At 47.2% G+C, this 22,500-nt stretch overlaps 1 protein-coding gene across 1 annotated transcript in view; it reads right to left on the bottom strand.

Annotated features, from left to right (window-relative positions):
* The window catches only part of LOC126571116 (potassium voltage-gated channel protein Shaw-like), a 52,507-nt gene that overhangs the window by 26,814 nt on the left and 3,193 nt on the right, over positions 1 to 22,500 (bottom strand). The window lies entirely within an intron of this gene.

The following is a 22,500-nucleotide window of genomic DNA, read 5'->3' as shown; positions in this document are numbered from 1 at the left end:
ATGCGCACGTACTGCGGATGATCGCTGGAAGTTCTGGACACCATCACCAACACCACCACGGCACTTGTCGGTCGGTTTGACGTTTCTGGGTGCGTCACAGCGCTGTGTTCGCCCAGCGCAAAAGGAAAGGGTGACGTGAGATAGCATTTCATTTTGAGTAGAAAGTATGATTTTACAACCCAGCGTTATGAAATGGAATAACCGATTGGCCGGTCCTTCGCATTCGTACACGTGTCACAAATGTGTCACCATTGGAACTCTGGCTACGCGATGTGTGTTGTTGATAAGCCAACAAGTTATGTATTTATGACACACTCTTCAAAGAGCTCAGTGGAGTTTTGAAGCAATCTAGAGTATTAATTAAAAAGACGAAGTACGTAAGGGCACACTGCCTTTCGTAAATGGCACTCAAACAGTCATTATGGAAATGTGTGGAAGCATATTTATTCCTTAAGAATCTAATGATTCTTTTTTTTTGACATTATTAATGAAAAATGCGTTATAGTTACTGAAGTTTAATCATTTTTAAATCTTGGTTTTATTAGTTCCTTTTTAAGCACCACTTAGTAATAATCATAAAGTTTCAACGTTAAAAACGCACTTGATATCATCAAGTCATCAAGTAATAAATCACAAAATTGCAAACACTCGTTAAGTGTACCGTCCTCAGCCCGTGATTGCATTCCCTCATAAAACAGAAATTTAAGTCGCTAGGTACTGACAAAGAAGGTGATTCTCATCGACTTATGAGCACCTCTAAGCCTTGATGAGAGTGACCATTGACGCCCTTAGAAGATTATTAACCACCCCTCGCCAAAGAGAAGAACGCACCTGTCACGCTCTAACTACTCTCAATAGAAGCTGCCACTTTGTAGCTCCATTTTGTCGAGACTCCGTTTTCGCGAGACTTTACCGAACACAAAGTGCAACCCCTCTGGGATTTTGGGACTTTCAATGGCCACGACCATCACGGTCCTTTAAAGCGCGCATAAAGAGAAAACTGATTTGCAGCGCAACGAAGTTTAACGATTTTGCGGTTCGCGCTGCGGCGAGCCACCGACCAATGACGCGTGGGTCAAAAGTTTGTAAATTTTATCTGCCATCGACAATGCTTACGGAGGCGTCACCGTCAACAATGGAGCGCGTCCGCTGAGAGGGTACGGCGAGAAAAAGGGTTTTCTGCTAGGAGCAGCATAAAACATCACAAAACAAGGAAAAAGGATTTATATAAAAAAATACTCTCAGCTTTGACCCGCCGGTTTGGAGGGTGCAGCATTAACAAAAGGGGAGAGGGAGGGTTCATTGGTCCAATAAGGCATTCCCTTCTGGTGTCAAATGTGACAGCTTTTGTGTCTGGTGGCCCGACCATTTTGCGTGTGACCGCGGGGCCGGATCCTCATCAATGCCAGATGACGGTACTCGGCACTTGTCGTCACACTTCCGTCGCACCTCTGATACCGCTGATGATCCTTTTCCTGTGCTCCACCAGGTCGCCCGGGCTTCGAGGGTAGAATCCTAACAATGTGCACATTAAAGTCACATCCCGACCCACACACACCTGACCGTTTTCTCGTGCTGTTGCATTCCGGCCTTCACGTCGTGATCCTTACCGACCGGCCATCTTCCCTAGAAGCGTGCCCATATTCTGATTGGAATGGCAACGAAACATGCGCCGCATTAAATGTACAAGGGACGAAGGGCTGCAGCGCTGGGTAACGCAACCGAGAGCAGCGGGGGTCAGCATTCTCATGTCGCATTCCGGTGACAGCAAGGTGAGAACTCGTCTTTGAGATTCTCGTTTTTCAAACAGCAGAACAGCCGGACCGCAAACACACGGCAGGCAGTTCCTTTCTTTGGTGAAATGATTCCGAAAGATCCTCAGCCCTGTGCTGGTGCTTCGCCGTGCACAAAAGTCAAACAGGAAATAATCACCGTATACCGGACTGTGTGGTTCTTTTCACCACTCTTAAAGAGAGAAAGAGAGACAGGATAGATACTTTACGAGGCACATCCTCATCCACAGAGGCAGCGGGCACCTTCTTGCTTCCATTTCTTTTCCCTCCCTCAGCTATTTTGTGGTTGACTTGAAGATATGCCCGGAGACCGAGGGAGAGAGAGAGAGAGAGACACAGAAGAGCATAAAATGGCACCATTAAAGCATCGAGTCACGTGACCGGACCGGAATCGTAAGGTCGCCGGCAGGTGAAAACGGAAAGGTGCTCCTCGGCTTGTGCCAGAACATACACTCACAGCATCCCCGAGGTGAGCAGAGGCGCTCTGTTCTGTTGCTCTACCTCCTGCAGTGTTGTGTTGTTTGTTGTGCTCAGCTCCGTTCCGCTCAGCACAGAATGTTGTGCAAATGTAGCCCAAGTTAAGTGAAAAACTAGTTTCATCCTCGGCAATTCTCACCGGACGGACTCGGTCGGATTGTTTGCAATCCGCTGCCGGTGGTGGTGGTGAAGGGGTGGCATGTGGCTTGGAATTGCCTCCATTTGCGATGGTTTGTTTGTTTTGCAACGGAGTCTCTACTACTATCTCTACTGCCACTGCCACTGCCCCTTGCACTAGCGAGACTCTCGCTTGTGTTGAGCTGACCAGGAGTTATGGAGCCGTTTTGCATATGCAGCGTGCAAACAGTCACTACAACCTGAGTTTTCTTCTTGGTGGAGAACAGGTAGAGGAATAAGCTAAATTCACTTCAACAGAAATGTAGCACTAGCGCCTGGAGCGCGTACCCTGGACCAGTCCAGGTGCCTGCAGGGTGCTGTGGTGGACAGTAAAAAATTTAAATAATAATTTAAAATTTGCCGCCCCTGCCAGCATGACCACCACCCGACGGTAACGGCCGTGTGCGACTGCTGCCTTGAGTCGAATCGTTCCTAACGTCAATTTCAGGCCAGAACATGGCTGATATTAGACGTTACTGCTGTATGGTGGAGCATTTGAGAGGAGAGGCAGTTCGGAGCGAGATTAAAGTGAAAGTAATTTATTTCCTAGCTAAGATGCTTAGAAAAGCAGCAGCATGATTGGGAATGGAAACAGTGGAAACCTTTTATGAAATAGATTTATTATTTATTGTTGTTGAGATTTTGTATAACGTTTCATTAAATTATTTGAATCCTTCGTCTTTCCAAACCAACTGCCTAAACTGCTCTAAATGCTGGAAAATTTCCTGTTAAAAATGCTACTACCATACAGGGATCAGCTAGGCCGAATGGCTAATCTGCTGGAATCTGCTGCAATTCAGAGCGTACTAGGAAATTTCAGCTTAAATTTTGAAAGAGTTAACGAACCCAGCACCTACAGCGCACGGATAAGGTTAAGCTCTGCGTTTCTGAGAAGCAGGTTTATGAAGCTCCAGCGGCGTCATCTCGTGTCACAGAACGGTGTGCAAATGGTCGTATCATCTTACGTTCAAAATGCTCCACTTAACCCCTCAGCAGAAAAGCGTTTCATCAGCGCGAGCCCCAAGGATCATGGAACGACAAAACAACCAACGAAACGAACGCTCGTTCCTCCTTCAAGAAGGAGCTACCATGTGATACGAACGATGGAATTAAAAATACAAGACCAAGATTTAAGGGTTTCAATGTGCCCTCCCGTGTAACGATGAAGGACCGCTCTCGGGTCCGTGCTTGCAAATCCCCGTGCATCCCTCCCTGGTAAACGCAAACCCAAGCTCACATCGTAGAGGTATTCATAAAATATCAATTACCGGGGGCCCTTTCCTTAGGGTACTGGGTTTTTTTGTTTTTCACCATTTTCCATCGGCCGCCGGGCGGCTGCGTCCGTTGTGTGCGTGCGTCCCGGTGCTGGAAGGTTAGAGTTCATGTCCCTCGCTACGCCCAGAGTGCAGGGCCGTATCTGCAAAGGTTCGATTAAGGGTTTTGCGCTCCGTTGCGCCGTCGCCTCGAGCAAAGGCTCCGGTTTGCCATATTTTGGAGCGGGCCGTTCGGACGAAACGAACCGTAACATACAGTAGGCTTGGTGTGCCCAACGTACGCATAATTTAATTTAAATCGACAACATTGCCACCCTCCTACCGCCCCAAAAATTGCTCCGGTGGTGGAGCAATGCGCAATCGCTCGATGGTTCGATCGCAAACGCAGTCAAGAAAGGGCGGGAAAGGTTTCTTATCGGCGCACACGTGTCAGACGGTGGGACACACGAGCAAGCCACAAACACAGCACAACGGGTGCTCATGTATCGTGCTAAATGTGCTGCAGGGTCTCGCGAAGCTAGAGGGCGTAACGAGGACTAGCGAGCTATGCAGATACTCATAAAGGAACATGAATAGCGGCCTTATAACTCGCATAACATACAAGTGCTTCCTCCTTCGCACTCTCGCGTTTTCTCTCTTTTTCCCCCACAATCTTCCTGTTTCTACTCCACCATCTTGGAGATTGTGATTACCATACATGGCGGATGAGTAAACGTTTCACTTACAACCTCAAGCCATGGCAAATATTTTAACACCGGTTTGCCATTCGCTCACCCAACGGTGACGATCAGATCAGTGCCGTTACGGAGCTACCGAATCCACCTGAGCGTTGTTATTCATCGTTGCTCATGGCAGGATGATTGGCAGTTCGCTGTAACATGGTGTCATGGAAAAGATTAAATTTACAATGAACGTCGTCATTGTCGTTATTGCCTCTTGGCTCGCAGCAAACAGGAACAGCACCCGAAACCACGGATGCTCATGACTTTGAAAGCGAAGATAAGTCCTTAAACCAACGCTTTTCCGGATCCGGAACATCTAACATTCTCCACAAAATTGGGCACTTAAAGCTGAATTACTGAAAGAAGCAACTTTGTGCTGGTACCTGTCTTAAACGACGCGAAAATATCCCAGGAAACGATTCCGATCGGTAAATACTGTGCATTAAAGCTCTCGCTCTCTGTCTCACCGTCGACGGAAGGTTTCTCCACGCGGGCGGGAAAAACTTTTGTTGCAAACTGAAACACGAACACAAACAGAGAGCGTTGCGTTGCTTGCCCGCACGCCGCTCCTGTCACTCTCTTTGATGATGGTTGCCTTTTCCAAACGGCACGCGTAAGCTCCTGTTTATCTTTTCACTTTCCTAACCCGTTCGACCGCGGTGGCGGACACGGCGGTTGATTATGCTGTCAATTTGATGCGCGAACCGCAAACGAAGCCAAATGATCAGCGGCAAAGATAAATTACCTTGCAGCCAGTGGCATTGCGGTACGGGACGGTCCAGTGTTTGATCGGCGCAACTTCCAACTCCCAACTCTTGGTACTGAAAAGAGAGCGGAAAGTGAATTCCTTTGAACAAAATACGTTGGCGTACTAGGCGTCTCCATTAGCTAGTTTGCTACCTACGCCGCAATTGGGAAGGAGCGACCCGATTATTAATCAATTATTTTCATTAGCTTTCCTTCCAAAGCCATGGGCTGGCATGGCACGAGGCCGTAAAGAACGTCGTCTACACAAGAAGCACGCGATGAGGAGCCCCGAAAAACTCGCTTCGATACGGTGGTGGGCCCCGTCGCGCAGGGAACTAAATTTAGTCAATCGATAAAGATAACAGAATGATCGGTTCCCCGCTGGTTCCAGGAAGCCATCATCGCACACCGTGTCGTTTCCGTTCGTGCCTTCCGCCAGCCTTCCGTTGGTCTTCCGGTGTCCAATGCATCCAGTATCCGGGACCGATCCTTCCGAACCGGAGCTAAATCACCATCGACGCGTCGGGTGTCGAGACAACCGGATGAACCAGACTGGCCGACCGTCGATAGTATTGTGCAGACAGTTCGGAACACAATTCCAACTACCGTATCAACAAGTTTATTGCCGTTTGCAGGGCGCACGCTACGGCGGTACGCTACCCTCATGCGCATTGCCCTCCGAACGCTGACCGATAATGGCATCGGAAGCCATCGGTTCACTGCTCCACCGTTGTGCTGGTGCACGGCTGGTTGCCATTCCGCTTCGCCGGATTCGACAAAAACGATCGAAACCTTCCGGAGCGTGAAATTCATGGACCTGCATGTTGCACATACCCTCGAGACACCTTGGGGGCCCTTTGTACATCCCTCTGGCCGACGTTGTCGAAAATCGATGCTTCCGTTTGTACCGTCGAACCGGGTTCCGAATCCGGTTCCGGTGGCCACCATCACCAAATGGCCATCGAACGTAAATATAAAAGGATGAGGAAAGCAATGATCGGGGACAGACACACATGTAGCACATGGGTCCGAGAGCGATGAGTTCGATTTTTACAAATGTTCCACAATACATATCCACGCGGCTTTATCTGGTCTCTAACCGAAGCGGAAGTCAAAAGAAAAATGAATCTGCATCCAACATCTTCTCGTTGATTCGCTTTCGCTCCATGTTCCAACTCACAGCAGGGAAAATCAATAATGGAAATGGAACATACTCGAGTATTTGTTGGCAAACTGGAAGAAAATCGATTTTTTTTTTGCTCAACAATAGCCGATAACAGAACTGCCTCGACCAGTGGAAACTCTAACGCTTCGAGGAAAATAAACAGAACTACTAACGTTCTTCCTTTTTGGCAAAATTACACGCCATCGGTAGCTCTATATATTTCCGTTTTCTCGGCTTCGGAAACTTCTCTGCATCGCAAATCACATTAATCGATAAACTCCAAGCCCGTCAATGGAAGCGATCAACCACAAATGTAATGCTAATTCCAACCAGCTGAAGCGTTGAATTGGCGGAAGAAAGTGGTGCAAATTAGGCGCGGTACGGGTAAAAGTTTCTCCTTTCAGCGTTGTAGCAGTCAGCACTGATTGCTGACTAGCTCTGTGTGGATGAAATTCTCCACCACCGACGTTGCAGCGCTGCTGCTTTGTGCGGAAAGCGCCAACAAGGGCAGCCCGTTCGCTTCGCAGGGCTGGCATAAAACATGAAATGGTGAAAAGTGTTCAACAAGATTCTAGTGCCGATCCGTAGCAGCAGCAGCAGCAGTAGTAGAAGTTCCCGCAATCGAAGCCAATACTTCATTTGCATTCTGCTCGACATCGTGGCTTCGCAGCAGAAAAGCAAAGAAGTCTGTCCCAGCCGGGACCGTAGCTGGGTTGAATTTTTAGTTTTACTATTTTTATCGTTTTCAATTTCCATTCAACCTCGGCCGTTTTTGTGTGCGACTGCGGTGACCTTTACGATGGTTGGTTGGGCTTCGCGTCCGATGAGTCCGTTGAGGTTAGCCACAAATGAGAAAGGAGAGCGACGATCGATGGTGTGCTATTGACGCGGTGGTATGGAGGATGGATTTTGTTTACTTAGCAATCTAACGATCACAACTCAACAGTTCGACTCGATTTTTATTTCGCTTTCGGATCCAGCGCGAAAGCGTGTGCCACATAATGGATTTTAATATTAGCTTTCTCCGAAGAACATACTGTTCTACCATCACTCCCAGCCCAGAATGGGGGAGAAAATGAAAACCGGAACCATCTGGAACGCGGTTTGCTGGAACGGCGGTTCGGCGTCCATTTGCTGGCGCTGCTACATTGTAACGATTTGCGGACAATTTTTCAACTGCCACGCAAACGCAAAGAACCATGAAATATAGCAATTCATTTAATCCGATTCCACCATTACAAATCAGGTTACTCGAACGCAAACGACGCCAACCCTGCGGCGGGCAAGCGAAGCGAATGGGAGGAAATTAAATCATTCGCTGCTAACTGCACTTCTCGAACCGCCCGAATTGCTGAAGGGCAATGGAAAAACAATGAGATTACAGCTGCTCTTCATCCCGCCGATCCTTAGTATTCGTTTCTGGCGCATGATGGTCTTTCAGAAACGCGCGCAAAGAGAGATTTGTGGAATGCATTTGATGTGGTATCCGTTTGTCATTGCCGGAATCTTCCGCTACAATCCAACAATCCGATCCCAAGTGTTATCACTTCTTTCTCTCGCTCTCACTCGAGCAAACTCGATAGAATTTGTGACCGTTTGGCTTTGCTCACTCGAAACGACCTCGAAACGGCTGAAACCAGCATAATCTGATTCATCAATATTGAATTATGAGCACGACGCGGTCAGGGTGTGCGGAATGGTGTGCGGAATGGTGTGCTACTGAATGTGCTGTATGTGCCGAACCCAAGGAACTCATCGACACTGACAATTTATGGGTGTGTTTGTGTGCGGCACCCAAACCGTCACAGAACGGTAGCGGGCTGGCAATGATTGCTCAAGCAAGTGATTGCCAAAGTTAGAACTTAGTGATGGTTCAGTTGCAAAGATTTGACACAACCAATTTCGAACCGATGGCTCGTATAGACCGACTCGCAATGATGTGTCTCCGCAGTGTGGATGGGGTCTGGATGCTGCGATACCGGTCCACCGTACCGGAGTACCTTGTCGAAAGCGAGACAAACTATGAGCAAGTGGTTTGCGAAATTGGGGTGAAAATGGTTTCGAGAAGGAGAAAAGTTTTCCCACAATCTCGGCAAGGCGCAAGTTGATATGACATGTGTTCTGTTTGGACGGAAGCGGTTTTGCCCCCTATCGTCTAATCAATTGCAATGATGGAGAAATAATATGCCTTCTCGGAATCCGCACATGCGATCCTCAGTTGAGGAGAAAAGTTTTTCTTTTGTCAATGTTTTCAATCATATCGATGGACGTACGAATGGATTTAATATTTTAGTCACTTGCTTATCGGAGTTAACTCGATACATTCACTTTGATACTATAAAAATTATCTATTCTTTTCTAAGTATTATGTTTATTAAATTTTGAATTTTAAAACATTCTAATTAGCATATTTCATATTATTTAATAATATTTTTAGGTTCACAAAAAGATATTAAGAATAGGGTTAACTAAATAAATGGAATTAAACAAAATCTTCCTCGTTAAATTGATCTGTAACCATAAAAGAACTTGAACCATTACGCTTGTTCAACGTGTCGGTCATGCCCCATTAACGGTGAACAAGAGCTGGGAGAAAACTTCAAAAATCCTCAAAACCACTGATTTCTTTTCAAACTGTGTCTAAACTTATAATCACTCCAAACACTCCTCCATCAGCTGACCGGTCCTCACAAAGCTGCCCAGTTTTCTAATCAATTCAGCTGGAACCGAAAATGTTGGCTCACGCTGCAAAGCGGAGACCGAAGACCGAATACCGAAGACCTTCCAACTTCCACTCGCTAATGATGTCACTCAGTTGGCATCATGCTGCGTCGAACTGAATATTCATAACTTCGGAACCTCGAACGCCTTCCACCTTTCCTTTGAAGGCGAACAATCTTTAAAACAACGATTCACAGTACGTGCTGTGTACTTTTTGCTTCACTTTCCTCAAGCATCACTACGAAATCGTTGTGGCCTTCGTCGGCCATTACATCCCTGTTTGCTTCGCCTGTCTGCGTTCCACAGAACCTTAGTGAGGATGGAAAATGTTACGCAGTTCCCGTGCACTCCAGCTGATTTTTATGATCGTTCAGGTGACCACCGTGAGGGTTCTAGCAGTGATTACTGTTTAAGCACCCGTGCAGATGATTGATTTCATCTTCGATCAAAGCCTTGCCAAGCTGAGGGCAAGTAGCAGAGAACGAGAGAACATGCAAAATGAGCGACAGAATAGCGGACTCTTACAAATATACAGAGTCACCACGGTCTCAAACTTCGCGACGAAGCCTATATCAACGGCAGGTACACCGTGAAACGTGGAAGACGAAATAAATTTATAGGGAAACTTTTCATATTTTACGTCCCGGAGAGGTGATGGCGTTTGACGAAAATTCAATTTAGTCTCCGTCCTCTGTTAGCGCGGAGTGGATAATATTTCGCCTTTTTTCATGCTACTTCCCTGAGGTGCCGTTGTTACCGGACGCCAGTAACCTAAGTGCCATCTGTCGATCCAATGTCGAAAGTTATCACCTTCGAACCGGGTTGGTTGATTGTTTTGAAACTTGCTTTTACCAGTATAAAAAATCACTTTTCGGTCTATTTTTGGACATAAAATTTAAATTGGGATTCCATGCTGGTGGCAACAGACACGATAGAACCCATTTCAGTTCCCGCTTTACATACCAGAGTCAAGTAGTAATGTTTCTCGTTTGTCATCCAATCATAGGTCAACCCATGTGAACCATCCCGAGCCATGATCGGAATCGAGCTCATGTCTCAATCACTCACTCTGCACCATACCAAAAAGGAATAATGAAAGGGACGATCAACATGCTCCGAATCTTCCTTTCAATCAAAACGTGCCTCACTTCGTTTCTTCAGCAGCTCCCCGTTTCCACAGCACGCGCACTCAAAGCGCATCTCATGTTAAAGCTGCCAATCTTGGGCTGCTCCAACCATTCGCTGTCCTGAATTGAAGGTTCTGTGTCGATCCGTCCGCCGCTTGTCTCGACTTACTCGGCCCGTGTTGGGGGTCGCGAGCTCATCCTCAAACTATGACAGCAGCGATATGAATTTTGAACGAACGAGCACAGCACGCTCAGGAGCCGTATTTTATCTGGCTGTTTGCAGACCACATGGGTTCCATGGGATTCATCCCTTTCACCGCGTGACGTGCGACAGCCATCCTTTTCGGTCATCCTCCACTTATACAACCCGGTTTGGGTTTGGCCCTGGCAAGGGCGAAGGAAAATTGAGAAACTATTTGAAAGTTCCCGCTTCAACCTCCAACCTCCGCAATCTACCGACAGCCGGGATCATTCATGTCAACATATTTGTAGCTTTCACTAACCCAAACAACAACAAACCAGATGGAAAACCCACTTCAGCAACTTTTTTGCACATCTCGGTTGTCAACAAAACACCTGAGGCCACGTACAATACAAGACCAACAAACACGCACATCCAAGACCGATGAAAGTGTGTTATTAGAATGACGATTTGCTTTTCAAAGGACCAGAAGTGACCAGAGGAGTGTTTTATGGTTCCTTTCTGTTGAGCAAATAAAGGAGCATATTCTTAGCCACACAGAGGGCAACCCATTGCCACAGTCATTACTAGTTGAGTGGCCTATTTAGCAGCTGCAGAGGGAGGAAATACGCTTTCATCTCGATTCGATTGATCGTGGTTTTCGTGGGCTACTCGGGGCTACCAACAGCCACTGTAAGCCGCGCCTCCTTGCGCCGTTCCAGAAAAGCGAACAAAGGGCACTCGATGTTCGAGCCTTCTTCGCTCACTGAATTCCCGGTATTCATCGCCATTAATGAGCGCGAATATTTGAACATGATGAATTTGAGACGAAGCATTACATTTTCTATGGCTCGATGGCTGGATGGCGCTGGCGGCATTTCTTTATGTTCGCTGCTCGCATTCTTATCCGCTTACTTCCCCCTCGTTCGCCTCGCGCGCAAGCGTCTAATCATATGAGGAATTTCTGGTAAACAGCCGCCAAAGAGCCTTCCCAGGGCTCTGTTCCATAACGCATGTCTGGAACGTGAAAATTGTAAAACATCTGCAGCATGTACAGCTGTGCAGCTCTCGGTCCCCTGGGAGAAAAAAAGATGGAATTGTGAGCAGTTCCAAGTATTGCTCCAACTCACTCTCAAAGCGCTCGTGTCATCCGGAGCTGGTTGATTGGAATTTAAGGGCTTTCAACATGTACCGCTCGAAGTTAAGCACTGAAACCGTAATACAATTCATTACCCATCTCACAGCATAAACAATTCTCCTCCCCCTTGTGGATGGAGAAAATATGAATGATTCACGTGCTAATTTCACCTAAAAGCTGCTTCGGTCCCGTCCTCCATCTTAACCTGCCCTGCGCTCGGCGCTTCCAACAGTGTACCGGTTCGCGTTTCTTTCGGCGAAAACAAATAAAATCCTTCATCATTCCGCACCGGGGCCTCGGTAAATGGTGCTGCGAAGATGAATGGTCCACAAAACCTCAGGTGTGAATTCGGGTACTCCTCGAGGACTGCCGCTGGCTCTAATCTCCCTCGGCGCACGGCAACGTCGCAACCGAGCCGAGTCTTCAAATATTTGCCGTCAGCATTACTGCGCCCCCCCCTCCCGCTCGCTACTTTACGCGCTCCAAGTGTCTAATCTTTTATGCTTTTGCTTCCTCTCTGTATTTTGGTACCTTGCGGCATTACATTCCGGAGAAGAGTAAAAAAAAACCCCATCATTATTATTGCTGGCAAATGGTAATTATTTTGCTAGACTGACGTGTCATTGTGCTCGTCACGGTTATAGCAGAACCGAATCGAAAGTGTGCTAAGCCATAGGGCGACCGAAACATTTCAGGGAGCGAGGTAGAAATGTTCACGAACCGTGTATTCTAGACAGCTGTACGCCGATGATGATGATGCTGATGTTTTTGATGATTTGCTACAGCTGCAAGGTCGAAGTGGAATGTAGGGGTGAACTCTGCCTTCCCTTCATCCATTTATGAGCAGCAATTGCATAAATGATGTTTCCATTTGCGCAAAATTGATGGTCTCGCTCGGTCACTGACGCTGTTTATTTGTTTGTGTATTAACCAAAAGCAAAAGCACTGCTGCGCTGAACAAAAGCAGAGCAGCGGAGCATGCATTAATCATGAAGGAATGATATCGGCATCGATGAGATCAAATCGTCAATAAAGACAGCAAATAAAATAAGACTACTGTGGAGTGGGATTATTGTAAGTAACTTTTCCTCTTGATGTTTATGTTATGAACTCGAATCTGTCCGAACTGATCGATGGAACTTTTCAAACTAACTTCAAAAGGATGCTTTTGTGTTCCATACAACGATAACATTGAATTTCTAGTTCAAAGCGCGGTAAATTACGGCACGGCACTCACCCAATCAACTATAAATCGTTTGGCGCCCGGAGGCAAAAACGTGCGTTCCGTCCAAAGTCACCACCGCACGTCCGATGTCACCGACATGATGGTGTGAATCCATCCCGGCGATGGCGTCTCCATCATCCATGGAAAATGGGGCCAATGGTGGATGGTAACATGATCCTTTTAACTCCACACTTTTGCATGCACCAATTTACGGCAGGGCATCCACGGTCCAGTCGGTCTGGGTTAGTAGGTAGAAACTGCAACCCTCTTTGGCTAATCAAATATAATCACCAACACACTGAACTCTCTCACGGCCACCCTACGGTGCGGCGGATGCTGCTGAACGAGAGTGGACGTGACCCGATTCGATCCGGTTCAGCAATTAGCAGCTCTGGGTAACCATATGCTCCGGCCAGTAAACGAGGTGCTCCTGGCCGATGGTGAGTCCAACACAGTTTGTCCCTCGAACTGCAGAATCATTCTGCAGACGCCAAGCGGACTGTGGACGCGGGTGAGACTGTTTACTGGCAGTGGCTTACACAACGGGATGGATTTATGACCATAAATGATCTGATGCCGTTAGCAAAGTGAAATGTGGTCTGATTGAATGACTGCAGAGGGTGCGCTGCTGGTGGGTTCACTGATCCTCGAAAATTAGCTTTAAATTACACGGTATATTCCGTGGACTCGTGCTCAATGCTCCGAACAGTTCCACGAAATCATAAATTCATCTGATTTAGGAGCATGATGGCTGTTCAAAGCACTACACCCTAAATCATGTGTGCCATATAGCGGTTCATCAAAAGGCTATGCCAAGCACTGCAGACACACGACTGATCAGTTTTGTTTCAGTGTTAAGGATATGTTTATTGCTTTCAGCATTTTTATAACGATACAATTGCAGGTCAAAATCAATCCTGAGACAGAGGAAATGAAGTACTTTAAGTGAACTTTAATGAATGGAAATTTCAATCAATTCCAACTCCTAGTTTTGCCGGAAGGTATGTGGGGAATTTCATTTTAAACTCGAGATACAATAGTCCATCTTCCGATTGTTGCTGCTAACTACATGATGCTACTCGATTTAATCTTTGAGAATGCATTGTCCTCGGAAACCCTTTTTCGAAGAATATCACCAAACTCACTCCCTCACTCCCTCGCTCAGTAAGCAGAAGGAGAATACGTAGGAATCCTTTTGTTAATTCGATCGGGTAAGCTCAGCGCTGGCTTTCCCAGTAGAACATCCTATCGCATTATTTACTTCGACCTTTTCCGCTGATGAAACGGCAGCCGGGCCTGCTTTTAGTATTGAAATTCCACTCAGATTTCATGCTCGTAGACCATCGGCGTTATATCGGAAAAATATTCGCCTACAGCCTACATCAACTGATTAGGTTAGCCGTTTGATACCGATGCTGGAACGGAGCGGGCTAGCAATCGGGATCGCTAAAAATAACTGCCCTGTTCGATTCGACTTTAACTGAAATTTCTCGACCATTGGTATTTGAATGCATCTTTTTAAATTCCCTTCATAGAGGGGCTTTGAACGAATATCAAAAGAATGTTTTTGAATATTAAATTTAATTTCAAACGAGTCAATTAAAATTGCTACAGTCAGTTAACAGTGAGAGACGTATGTTATATGTGCTTTCTACATCAAAACAAACAGAGATCGTGGAATAAAAATACTTTTCCGCAAAATTGGTACATGTTTACTGGCAGCAAAAACCCACAAACATCCTTTTAAAGAAATTGTTTAAACGATCTTCAACAGGACCGCAAATATTTGACAAAAACACACCCGTGGCACCCTATCAAAGCGCTCACCACTTCCGACAGCTCTCGGTGACTCGGGGTCTCGAGTTTCCGCATGTTTAATAAACATTCCGTAAGCCGTTCGCAGCAAACGTGCGTAACACAAACACACTCTACCTATTTGCGGGTGTTTGCTCCTCTCGTCCTCTTTCGAGAAGGTTTGCATCTCTCGAGCGAACAAGCGCCACGTGCTGACAGGAAGCAAGCGCAAGGTCAACGATACTCCCCCGAAATATCTAAATCACAACTAGCTCATCTCGGTAACTGGTCTCAGCTTTGTTCGCTAGCACCACAACACCACGTTTTGACATCTCTCGAGCGTCAACCTCTCACGCCGGGTTGTGAAACGCATAAAGTTGGCGCAGGAAATTGAAAGGGAACCGGTTACGACACGGTGGCCCACTCGAGTGATAAACTCACTATCCCAGCGTTGAGTTGGTGGAAATGCTGAGCCTGAAGATGAGCGTTGTGAATAACGAACCGTCCTTCTCCATCCCCGAACACGCAAACGACATTTTTTTTTTGGGGATCGATTCCAAAAATTGTCTAATTGAGTGCCACGAAGCGCGCGCAAAACCCGAAAAATGTTTGCGTAATGGTGCCAACCAGGAAACAGAAGACGCAATTATAAGACCCTAAGCAAAAAAAGAACGAAAACAACAACACAAAAAATGTGGAAAATGAGGTTCACGATCCGGACCCAAGCGTCCTAGGCGCACTCGACTAACTCACTGTCACGGAGTTTATTGGGATTTCATAAATTTCATAATCCCGTTTCGTTCCTTGCCACTTACTCCCAACGTGGTGCTGGCAGCCCGAGGGGGCGGGTGAAAGAGACTCCAAACGAGGTTTAAGGTTAAGAGCAACTTAACTCTTCCATTTGTAAAGTGGTTCCTTCGTTTGTTTATTATTCAAATTTGAAGCGAGCGATACAGAGAGGTAGAGAGAGAGAGAGACAGAGAGTGAGAGAAACAGAGCAAGAGAGGCCAAGTGCGCCCCCTGAAAACTGGGACACCGACGAGGAAGGATACGGTGACATCACGGGCCGGTGGGTGGCATTACGGAAATAACGGGAAATTAGATCCCCGAAAGATGAATAGCTGGGAAGGGGGGCTGCTACTTGGGTGCCTCGGGCCGCCCCAGCCGCCTGGGTTTCGAGTTGCTTCGGGTCGAACCCGGGAGTTTTGCGTCAACGACACAACGGATCAGTGACATCGGTTCTGACAAAGCAATTTATGGATTTTGGTTTTCCATTTTTTTTTTGGTTTCCTCTCTCTTTTGTTCCAATCGCGTGCTCGGCAAGGCGTCTTTTTCCGGGGCGCAAGATGCTTCAGTTTGATGTTTTGTGGATGTTCCGATCCGAACACACGATTTATGGACTACCGAACTCGTGCTCCAAACAGAACCAGTCCTCCACGCGGGGGGTGAATTCCCAACTTAACATCGCACTAAGTGCGCCCCAGCCACCTACTCGGCCACCGTCAATCCATCGAAACGGTAAATGTAATATTGAATTACATCGCTGATGAACAGCACGACCACATCCTGTTAAGGTTGGTTCGCGTCGTTCCTGCTGCTGCTGCTGTAAGTGGTGGTGACTATGACGTTGGTGGTGGTGGTGTGTGATTGGCTTCATTTCCGATTGGGAGCCCCGGGGACGATTAATTCGTTTATGGGATGCTCGGTGCGCGACCGTAATGGTCGTTTGCTTTTAAACGGCCGTTCACGGCGCCACGATGAATGATCCAATTAAATCGCGTGCGGTTGGGTTCGCTGGTTCGCTGATCATCCAGCCCTAGGATGACGTGACTCATACCACTGCCGATTGCCTGGCCCGGTCTCAAACGAGAAATGTCGAAGCCAGTTAGTGTTGGTTGGTTGAAGGGATTTCCACGAATCCTCGAAAAAAAAAACCTTGAAAACAAAAGCCCTCCCAGTGATCTATTTGATTTGTTTTCAATTTCCCGCCACTCCACGGTGGGTGTTCAGCTTAAGTTCTCCAAGAAAAGGCTTAAACCTTAGTTTTATTCGTTCCAAAACCGGTACTTTGGTGAAAGTCAAACCCCTTTGGCCAGTTTTTTTGGTGGAAAAACGCAGCCCTCGCCCTCCACGACTAACAGAGGGCGGTTAGTTGTTTATCGTCAGCCTGGGCCAGAGCCAGAGCCGAATGATACACGCTCCTGTTATTGTTGTCAACAATCTGCTACCCGGCGGGCAAATGGCAACCAATCTTCGGCAAGCAACTGGCTTTCTGTTTCCCTTTTTCCCCCGAAAGATAATGGCGAAAGCAGGGCGAAAGCTCCGACTTGTCCGAAGACGAAGGCTCAAAACCCCATCAATCAGTCTCCGAGACTGTTGCCGAGGAGGTGGCGATGGTCTGAACTGAACAGCTCCATCGTCAGCGACACCCAAATCGCGACATCGAATGCATCAACCGAGGGAAGAGTGCTGGAGGAGTGGTATCGTGGCTCGTGTTTCGATTCAATCCCCGTTGCCACTTTGTCGCCAACGTCTTATGCAAAATCAACTGACATTGTGGCAGCCAGTGGTGACTCCAAACGAGCAGTGATTGGATGGCGGAGAATCTGATTCTCCTGCCAATCAGCGGCTGCTCCTCACGCTTCTTGAGCGCTCCAGATGAAGCTGTGCTCGCAAAGCGTCTTACTGAACGCCAGTGGTTCCAATTCCGGATATGCTATGACAGCTGCCGATTCAAATCATCAGCCTCGAGCATACGGCGCATCGTGTCTTGCAAGATGCGACCTACCAGTGACTTTGGATAAGGTTGCTACTGCTCCTGTGAAGTGACGCATGTCATAGACGCGACCTTCGCGGAAGGATGTTCATCGCTCCAGGATGTTGTTGCTTCCAAATGTTGTGCTAGCATGTGGATTCGCCGCCAAAATCATGCACCAAACCACTACCGTTGGCCACTGGCAAACGGGTGCAAGTGTCAAGAGAGTCTCTGAAGCTACCCACCACTAATGCTAGTTTGTTTGTGTTGGCCACGAAACCAGTGCCAGTGCTCGTGAACTTCAAACGTAAATCTAATTACCCAAATGGCAAAACGTAAATTGTACACTGCATCATTAAAGTTCCGTGCCTGTTTCGTAGCTCCAGAATTGGGACTTCTCCACCGTACCGTACGGAAATAGTCGGCAATGGTACCGCCCAGCACGGAAAACCAGCACTCGAGTGAGCAGCCGAAGAGGCGGGGATTTTGGTTGAAAATGGAAACCTTCTGCCGCTACCACAAGTAGCGTTAGTTGAATCCCGAGCTAAATTAATCGTCAGCAACTGTGAAGCGACCTTCTCGGGCTCGAGTTTCAGTCTGGATCCCTCCGAGGATCCACGACCCTTCGATTCCCACCCAAACGGAACATCACTAACACGACCAGCGAGCGAACGCAAAACCACATTCTCGATCAATTATGCCCGTTGATTGCCAACCGCTCGCCATTTTGCAGACTGCCAATGGTCGTCGGGGGTCGGGGGAGGAAAACTAGAAGCATGCTCTCCAATGGAAGTTCCTTTCTCCATCTGCCGACTCCGAATCGATTCGATTTCCTTATTACCCCGCTTGGCCCCGAAGCAAGAATTGTACCAACGGGTACGAATTCATTCGGTGAGAAGCAGTCGAAACTCCTTTCCTTTCCTTGAAACGATGGATCGATCGACCCTCCGGCACGCTCACTGCCAGCCCTATCGTTGTCTAGGCGTAATTAATGATTCTCGCTGTGCAAAATCAGTTCACGATGCGAGGCGTAACGGAGGAATGGTTTTGTATTTTTCACATTCTTCCTTTCCTGCAATCGCAAACTGTTACGAGCACCCGCACGCGCACATCCCGAGAGCGGAAAAGTTTAATTACGTCAGCAGCAGCAGCAGCAGCAGCAACAACAGGAAAACTGGCGACGATGAAGGCGTCCCCTATCCTTAACTTCAGCGTTGCTAATCTACAAACAAATCGTGTACTATTTATGGAGGTGGTGGTGTTGGAATTGTCTTGGGTTTTTATTTATTACTCCATTTCACCCCCACACATACAAATAAATAGATGAATACACACTTGAGAAAAGATTAAGCAACGGCTCCCGCCCCTTGAAGCTAATCGACATCCGGTATGCTCGGTTTTCTGTATGTGTGGTGCTCGAGTGTCACTTCTCTTTCCCGCTCTTTTTTAAAGCATTTGGATCCTCCGCAACAGCCCCACGTGCCTTTTGGGGATGAAAAATGGGCTTTCGAGACTCACACACACCGTCACGGGCTGTGGAGCGCTGGAGGAATTTCATTTTTCCATGAATTTATTGATGTTGAGCCCACCCCTTGCGCCACATATGCTGCCAATCCCCCGTTCGACCGAAATCCCTGTTTGATCCCGGGGTTTTATGCTTGTGTAACGCAACGCGAGGGGCGGGAAAAATCAATAATTTCCTTCCTTCCATCCTTCCTTCCGCTACCCTCTCTTAGTTGCTGGCTAAAAGCTTTCCGATTGGTAATCATTTTGAAATTCCCAGCAAACGAGCAAGCGAACGGCCATGGCCGGCAAAGAATGTAATCCAATTGGTTTCGCATAACCATCGTAACGGGTCATGTGTTTTGTGTTTTGTGAAAGGTAAAACTCATCCCCTATCCCCCGTTTCCATCAACCATCAGGCTCCCTTGTCCCACTAACAATGATCCTTCCACATCGTTTGGAATGTTGAAATGGACACACCGACCGTGGGACCGTGACCGTGGGGTTTATAGGATTAATTGCATTGAGCGATGTTTCCGGTTAACGAAATTACATTGACAGCAACAGCAACAACAACAACGACGAAAAAAAGGTTAAAATACACTGAAACCACTTCATTGCGCACCGATGATTGGATACCCATAAATCAATTAGTGCGCGAGTGTGAAAAGCCCTTCATTACGACGCGATCGTAAACACAAATAAACCCCCAGCCTCCCCCTCCCCCCCCCGGCACCCCTCCCCCTTGAAAAGCACAGGAAATGATTGGGACTTCCAACAGCTGCCAGCAGTGTCATTGCGGCCCGTGGCTTCACTATCAATTATGCTAATTATGTGCGCGCGAGAGCGCCCGACCAACGATGCAACACGATACCAGACGAAACAGAAGGAAGGAAGCCGCGTCCTTCAAAATGGGGGGGTTTGCTGCGTCTCTTCGCAAAATGTCGAGCCTCGATGCATCGATATAATTTTGATAAACGTCACTGGATGGCCGCCATTCAACGTCGATTGCCATTAAGGCTAATGGTGGCCTAATTACGACCGCACGACACTCTTGCTTTTGCGAGATCGGTTGCTTGAGAAGGATCGATCGTCGTATCGTGGCTGGCTGGTTGGCTGGTTTGTCAGCTGGTTGGCTGTCTTTGCATTCTCACTAGCAATTAGAGCGCGCAATCCAATTAAGACGCTACTACCAGTAGAATGGTGGTGCTCCACGGCTTCGATGCTGCTGCTCCAAACAGTGCGCTACACAAATTACGTTGATTAACTCACCTCATCTCTCGTCCGTCGGTCGGTCGGTTTCTCGGTGCACTGGCCCGTGCTTTGACTCCTTCAAGGCGCACAATCAGCGAAAGCGAGGTTCGAGCCTCGAGATATCCTCGTACAAGACAGGGTGCACACGTCCTCCAGAGAGAGAGAGAACAGCAACAAAGGGAAAAAAACGAAACACACCTCTGGAGCACATCCGGAGGCCATGTTCCTTGCCACATCCCGGTGAACGGTGTGCTGACCGCGTTGGCCTCGGCGCGGCGCTGGCCAAACATGACGATGTTGAGAAATGAAAAATTGAGTTATGAAAAATGGATGAATCGTCTCGGGGCCTGTACATCGGGCACGGGCGCAATTCCTTTGCCATAGACTTCTTGCAATCACACAAACACGCGCACACATACGCGCACTCGCTTGCGTGTACAAACACAACAAACAAACGGAAGTGGAAAGGCACCGACAGTGTTTGGCGGGGAGTGAGAACACTTTCCGCAATGTTTCACCGCGACCTTCGACCTTCGCTTCCGACGGCATTCTTCTCCCAAAACACATCCGTATCCGCATTCCGATCGCATCATCTCGTTTGGCTTGACCGGCTGCTAAGTGGATACCGCTGGGCCATCAAGATGTGGCCACGGTGGTTGGTTTGCTGGCTGGCTTCAGCACCATTTCGTAAATCGACTGAGCCACGGTGGATGGAGTCCCGGGTTTTTCTCGGTTCGAAAGTGTCATAAATAAATTCTTATCCCCGGTTCCTATACGTTATTTATGGGCTGCACACCCTTTCATCTCACCAGCGCCATGTTTTGTCGATCAGCTTATGGCCATTGGAGCGAGAAACTTTCAAACCCCCTACCAAACCGATGGTTAGCATGCATGCCACATGCCGGCCAGAGAGTGGTATGGATGAATTCCGCCTGCTCGCTGCTGATCGACAGTAAATACAAAAATATTGTCCCTAGCATCAAGCAGCACGACATCGGCAGGTCGTCGGGGTTCGGTGCGGTTGGTTGGGATGGGATAAAGTGTTGATACACGTTGCCGTCAAAGGTTGCACCTCGTGCCTCGTTTTTATCGAAGCGTACAAGCAAAACATACTATACCGTTCTATAAATATTCTTTGAAGTACACGATGGTGACGATTGGTGATGGAATTCTTTCACCAGAATTCAGCAGCAGGTGGAGCACACGTTTCTCACAAACTGGATCGCTTCTTTGTCCAGGTTTAGCGTTTGTTTCTGTTCTACAGATTCTTCTAATAACATTCTAGATTTGCAGATGTTCATAAGCGAATGAGGTTCATTTATTGCAAATATTGCTTTTGCAATTCTTCAATACATGGTCTGTCGCAAAGTAAACAGGACATTTTCCATAGGAAAGTTTCTGGTGGCGCTATCTTAATGTAGGTATTTTTGTTTAAAAGGTGCATCTTTTAGGGACTTTCAGTCTAAATTTCATGTCATTTGGTCCACTGGAAGCAATGTTATGGCACATAAATTGACAGTATGTTTGTGTAGTCGGTACAAACCTTCTGAAGGGCCAATATGTCAGCATAGCTTTTCCTTTCATCTCCTTCACATTAAGAGCCTCATCTAAAACATTCCTTTGGAAGAAGTCATGTTTACCTTGCGGCAAACCATGTAGCCAATAAATGTCTTCAGGCCATCGGAATCCAATTAAAATATCACTAAACGCCGTCTTTAGAAATCGGTTCTTATTATTGCATGGTTAGAAAGAGCAAAATTGAAAATGAAACGTTTAAAAACAGTTGATTCGATTTCAATTAATAAGTCATCAAGGTCACAAGTAACTGTTAGGGCCAAGATATTAGCAACAATATAATACGTTGAAGTGAAATTAAATAGAAAAAATATAACTATCTCTTTGTCTTTGACCAATCTATCAGTGTGTTTCGTCAGTATATTCGTCAATGTTTTCCGTATAACTATCTGTTTTGTTGTTTCGTCATCGTCTTAATCAATTAATCCTTTTTTAATAAATCATAAAGTGTAAACGAGATGATAAACGGTATAAGAACTGCAGACTAAAACACTTGTTGACCATTGATGCCATCCACAGTCCCTAGAGAACAAACAAAAGGTATTGCCAAGTGGTTCGAAAATAAACTCCGATCATTATTTAACAGTCTGTAGTGGCCCAGTTCCGGTGATTTGACTACTAATCGAGCATCGAATCGCACCGGAGCCGCTGGTGCCTGCTACCTGTTGCTGCCTTCCACTTTGCCCAGCTTAAAGGGTCTATGCGATCGAGAACTAACTTAACGCAGCAGGAACTTTAAACAGTGCCACTGTCCATTGGCACACCGGAAGCCTCACGGAGTGCCAGATTAATCCCACAGGCTCCGAGCACATCCTTAGAGAATAATTCAACCGAATAAACGTTCTCGAGCAGCGCACTGTGGCTGCCAGCGT

Source organism: Anopheles aquasalis, chromosome 2 (assembly GCF_943734665.1).
Source record: "Anopheles aquasalis chromosome 2, idAnoAquaMG_Q_19, whole genome shotgun sequence".
NCBI classification, from domain to species: domain Eukaryota; kingdom Metazoa; phylum Arthropoda; class Insecta; order Diptera; family Culicidae; genus Anopheles; species Anopheles aquasalis.
The sequence above is the reverse complement of the archived record's forward strand: the minus strand, read 5'-3'. Positions and strand labels throughout refer to the sequence as shown.